The sequence below is a fragment of the Elephantulus edwardii genome, unplaced genomic scaffold (genome assembly GCF_000299155.1).
Source record: "Elephantulus edwardii isolate Elephantulus edwardi_28Jun2011 unplaced genomic scaffold, EleEdw1.0 scaffold00384, whole genome shotgun sequence".
Lineage (NCBI taxonomy): Eukaryota > Metazoa > Chordata > Mammalia > Macroscelidea > Macroscelididae > Elephantulus > Elephantulus edwardii.
The window spans coordinates 1,099,134-1,105,101 of record NW_006400134.1 but is presented as its reverse complement, the minus strand read 5'-3'; the positions used below and the strand labels follow the sequence as shown (position 1 = coordinate 1,105,101).

General features: G+C 40.9%; 1 pseudogene; it reads right to left on the bottom strand.

Moving 5' to 3' along the window:
- Nucleotides 1-828, bottom strand: part of LOC102865398 — a 17,810-nt pseudogene extending 16,982 nt beyond the window's left edge.
- Nucleotides 829-5,968: the final 5,140 nt, after the last annotated feature.

Sequence of the window (5,968 nt, the reverse complement as noted above, 5' to 3'; positions counted from 1 at the left end):
ACACCGTTGCTCTTGAGTACTTTAGAGAGGTCCCTAACAGCAGACTTTGCCATCACAATACGGTTTTTTTTTTTATTTCCTGGCTGCTGGTGCCAAGAGTGTTGACCGTGGAGCCAAGCAAACTGAAGCTGTGAACAATCTCAGTCTCTTCACCACCCATCCTGATGCTGTCAGAGCGTGTAGCAAATTTATTATCCGTGGGTGAGAAACTGGCCTCTCTAATCGCCTCCTTATGTGCCTGGAACATCTTGACGTTGTTCATGTTCGACTGCCAGTATTTCACATATCCTCCGTGATCTGCTGTCAACATCCACATGTCATTATGTGACCAAGTCATGGCCCTCACTGGGCTGTCATGAGCCTGTAATATTGTTTCAAAATTGAAAGTGAGTCGATTCCACAGAGTGAATGATTCCCTGGAAGCTCCAGTTACTAATCGTCTTCCTTCTGGAGTCCACCTAACAACAAATACTGGGCACTTCATTTGTTGGTGGTCTAACAAATTTTGTTGTTACTGCATTCACAGGATTATTCAGCATTCCTACTGGGGGGACAAGATCATTATAATAACCTGCATCAGGCTGAATTGCTCCCATATCTCTCTGGGCTCTGCCATATTCGATTCTCCAAATATTTCATTACAGATGGATTGTAGTCTATAGTTTTTCAGTTTACAGCTTTTCTCATGCGTTTTCCATCAACAGTAAGCCGTTGCATTGCTTGCTGTTGGGCAAAATCTGGTCATTTATAGAAAAGTTGTCCAGTTGCCTGATGCTGGAACCTTGGCATATGGAAAAAATGAGGAGGAGAACCAAATTCTGTAGCCATGGTGATGTCTTCTTTCTAGGACATTGACCCTCCAGCAGGTTTTCAGAGGTTGTAATGTGCATGACAGGAGGCTGTCCATCTTTCTCCTGTAGAGTAGCTGGTGGATTCAAACTACGTGCCTTTGGGTTGCCAGCAAAATTCCTTACCACTAGACCACCACAGCTACCATCTAGTGCTAAGCGCAGTTCCAGATGGCTAGTGGTTCCACTTCACTTGGTCAGGAACAGCTCTGCTATCTGGTGTCCTCCCTCACAGCTTCTCAAGCCCTTGCAAGCAGAGGAGGAGTAGCCATCTTTCTCCAAGAACAACCGAATCCATCAAAAGAGTGATTCTCGCAAACAACTGAGAGATTTGTATTGAACATTACCTAAAGGACTTGTGACAAGATCCTATTCATTCCTATTCAAATCTTAATAAATTTCCCTGAGGATACAAGAACGAACTCATAAAGATATCGGAAGACTAGTTAGCATAGCAACAAATAGGGAAGGAAGAGAAGTCAATTCCTGGGTTTATGAGGAGAATAAGAGCTATCTCACCTAACTGGAATGCTAGCCAGGTTGGTCAGCTTAATCTCCTCCTCGCAGGTGACACACCCCCAAGCTTTGTGGAAGCAAGGAAGAATGTCAACACATTGGCTGAGGCAGTGAGGAGAGGTCTGAAAATGGAATGACTGAGTCACTGTGTTCACTGACTAGATCAGCACTGGGAGGTAGGCCAGACTCGGGCTGGAAAATGACAGAGCATTCAAGGGATAGAAGATGTGAGAATGAGCCAAACTGGTTGTTACTTTGGAACATTCGCTTGAACTCTTCTGTTAACTGTATTTTTTTATATCACTAATGACCCATTTTTACCTTTATGGGTCACTGGGAATGATTCCCCAAATTATAAATGTATGGAGTTTTTTTTTTCCTGCATCACACAGCTCTGGAATTGAATGACTATACCTAATTGGCATCCACCAGACTATCTCTCAGCAATATGCCCTCTGACTATTGTTTTCCAGAGTATTGAACTGCTCAGCATTCTGGCTGATCTCCCCCACCTCCCGTGTTGTTTATGGACTCTGGGTAAGCCTATAGAGTGCAGCAACACTTCACAGGGAAGAAGACTGAAGTTACAAATTTTTCTGAACAATAAATTGAAAAATGTCACAATTACTTGGGCAAATCTTTCTAGTGTAAGAAAAGACAAAGTTCTAAAGTCAGAAGATTAGTAAAGAAAAATCAAGAAGTAGGGAGGAATTGATGAATAAAGTTGTCTGAGAGTGTACTAGAACCAAGATATATTTAAAAAAAAATACTGGCTGAAGGAAGAGCAGGAGGAAAACTGAGGGCTAAGTAATGGGAAGGGAGCTCTGGTGGCCAGGTGGTAAAGAGCCACACTGCCATCCCAAAGGCATGCAATTTGAATCCACCAGCTGCTTCTTGGTTGAAAAATAGGCAACTGCCTCTGAAAACCTATGGGAGTGTCAGCTGTAAGTGGATTCTGACTTGATGGTAATGAGTGTGAGGTTTTTTTTAAAATTTAGGGGTGTTTTGTTTTTAAGTAATAGGAACAAATAGAAGGGCTAATCAGATTGGGGCTGTGCACCTTTTTGTGTGAGCTAGCTTCCTTTCTCCAGCACCCTTCTGCTCATTCGGTGGGCCACAGGTTTTACACTGAGGCAGCTCCACTCTTACTAGCAAGTAGTGTAGACTGCTTGCCTCCTTTTCTGAATCCTCCACATGAGCAAGAAAGGCTCAGCAAAGCGGCAATTAGTACAAACAATTTTATTCCACTGATATTTTTAGGCACCTTCCATGCAAAGACCTAAATCCTTGCCCTCAAGACTTATATAAACAAGAGTTGGCATTAGAAGTTCAAATCCTTTCTGTTTGACACATGCCCTTTACCTTAATCAGATTGATAATGGAAGGTGATGTAGATCATAAAAGGACAATGTGGGCTTTGACTCATTCCTGAAAGAGCTGAGTCTTCCCACCCATACAGTACATTCTGTTGCTGATTTCCTGCTTCCTACAAGATTTTCCTTTTGATCTTTAGTTTCCTCCTTCCTTCTTTCTCTAGATGAATAGTATTTGCAAGCCCTTATGAAATAAACAGCTTCTAATGCTCAGCAAGAAAGCATGAGAGTTACTTCTTTTATTAATGATTTTTAATGCAACATATATATTTTTTACAGTATATTATTTCCATTTAGTTTTTTCCCTATTCATTCATTGTTGCATTTTCCTCTTTGCCCACCCCCCCAGTTTATTTTTCTCTTTGAAGAAAAAAAATCTTTCATTGTTATACAACCCCCCCTCCCCCATCCACAGTCCACTTTAATATGCATTTCTTTTTCTGTAATCTTGTCATGAAAATAATACCTAATCATTCCTTTTAAACAAATCTCTCCCTCATTTGTTTCAATGATGCAGTATACATTTTGTATTCCCTCTTAGGTTCCCCCCAACCTCAATGTCAGTCCCGTTCTACAACAGTGGCACCATGTAGTATTTGTCCTTTTGTGAATGAGATATTTCACTCAGCATAATGTCCTCCAGCATCACTCATTTTGTATATTTCATGAATTCTTTATTTTTCAATGCTGCATAGTATTCCACTGTGTGAATATACCACAGCTTCTCTACCCATTAGTTTGTTGATGGGCACTTAGGTTGTTTCCAACTCTTTGCTATTGTGAACAAAACCACAGTAAACATGGGTGTGCAGAGAGTTACTTCTTAATATTGAAAGGCAAGTCAGTGACTCTTTGCATACACACATCTACAGTTAGTTTTCATCTTGAATGAAATTTGTTTCTAGTGTCCCTATTTCAAACCAAACCAAACCAATGGCTGTTGAGTTGATTCCAATTCATAGCCATGCTGTGTGTGTCATAGGAGAAATATGCTTCATGGTGTTTTCAATGGCTGATTTTTCCAAAATAGAAGATCACCAAGCCTTTCTTCCCAGGGGCCTCAGAGTGAACTTGAACCTCCAACCTTCTGATTAGCAGCCAAGTATGCTAATCATTTGCACTGCCCAAGGACTCCAGATAGCACACTTAGTTGTTGTTCTTGTGTGCCCCCTAGTCGCCTGCAACTCATAGTGACTCTATGTACAACAGCCCTAAACCCTGCTCTATCCTGTGCCAATCTTATTGTCTCTGACACATCTACCTCCATTACCCCAGTCACTGAATCAGTCCATCTCATTGAGGGTCTTCCTCTCTTGTGCTGTCTCTCCACCCTCCCAAGCATGAAGTACCTCTCCAAGGACACTGTTGTTGTGGTTGAGTGCCTTCAAGTTGAGCATGACTCATAGTGACCCCATGAACAAAAGGCCTGAAGTTCCTCTACAACCATTGACATTTATCAGAGTTCATAGAGTTTCCAGAGGCATGTTATTTCAGAAGTGGATGCCATTCCTGCTTCCAAACCTGTCACAGTATGTTATTGTTGTTATGTGCCATTGAGTCACCTGTGATATATAGCAACCAAGGGGTAAAATCTGCTATGAACTCTGACAACAGCAATATTCTAAAGACTTTCTTCTTAATGGAAAAAAAAACAACAAAAAACCCCATCATGTCACTTTTTCAGATTTACTGCCACCCACGTTCTTTCTTCCCTGGCAGTTCTCCCGCGGGTAAACTTTGCTAATAAGAAAGGTCCCAGATAATTAGTAGAGGTAATAGAAATCAAAGAGAAATAATGGAGACACCATCTTGGTGTCCTATTTAGTAAAACAACAATCTGAGCAGAACAGTTAAGTAGCCTGTTTTCAGTGAGAAGAAAAATGGTAGACCTGAAAAAAATGCACAGGCTAAAGGATGGGAGATCAGCAGTGGAACAGGCATTGTTGTAGGTGCCAGTAGACTCAGTCCCAACTCATAATGACCTTAATTATAACAAAATAAAATATTGCTTGATTCCACACCATACTCATAATTAAAAAATGTTTCCACCTGCTGTTTCAGCCACTGTGTCAATCCATTTCATTAGGAGGTCTTCCTCTTTTTGCGGACCTCTACTTTACCAAGCAATTCCTCTTGGAATTGGTCCCCTCTTAGTAGGACCAACTATCTCAGCATTTCTTAAATTGAAGGAACTGTAGAACAAATTCAAGCCTTGAGTTGTAATACTTAAGAATGCTATGGGTAAATGTTGAATGCTCAGGAAGCATCAAAAGAAGATGGAACAAGTATACAGAGTCACTATACCAAGAAGAATTGCCTGACACAAAAGAATTTCTGTGTGATGAAGGAGAAAGTTCAAGCTTCTCTAAAGGAATTTGCGGAAAACAAGTCACGAGGAATTGATGGAATACCAATTGTCATATTTCAACAAACGATGCTGCGCTGGATGCACTCACCAGGTTATGCCAAGAAATCTGGAGGACAAGTACCGGGCTAACTGACTGGAAGAGATCTGTATTTATTCCATTTCTGAAAAAAAGGTAATCAGACAGAGTGTGGAAATTATCAAACAATATCATTAATACCACATGCAAGTGAAATCCTGCTGAAATTATCCAAATATGGCTGGATGTGCAGGTTGGGTTTAAAAGAGGCTATGGCACTAGGGACACTATAGCCAATATTAGATGGATCTTAGCTGAAAGCAGAGAGTACCAGAGGAATGTCTATCTCTGTTTAATTGACTATGCAAAGGCATTTGACTAGTGGATTACAACAAATTGTGGCTCACCTTGAGTAGAATGGGAATCCTAGAACACTTGATTTTGCTTGTGAGAAACCTATACTTGGACAGTCATCAAAATAGAGCAAGGAAACACTGCATGGCTCAAAATCAGGAAAGGTATATGCCAGAAATGCATCCAATCTCCATACTTTTTCAATATATATGTGGATCAGATCATCTGGGAGGCTGGGCTTTATGAGGAGGAATGTGACATCATGATTGGATGAAGACTGATCAACAACTTGCGTTATGCAGATGACACAACCTCACTTGCCGAAACTGAGGAGGACCTGAGACATTTACTGCTGAAGATCAAAGACTGCTGCCTTCAATACAGATTGAAGCTCAACATCAAGAAAAGAAGGATTCTTACCATTGGACCAACTGGCAACATCATGATAAAGAAGAGATTAAGATTGTTAACAATTTCAGCTTGCTTGGCTCTA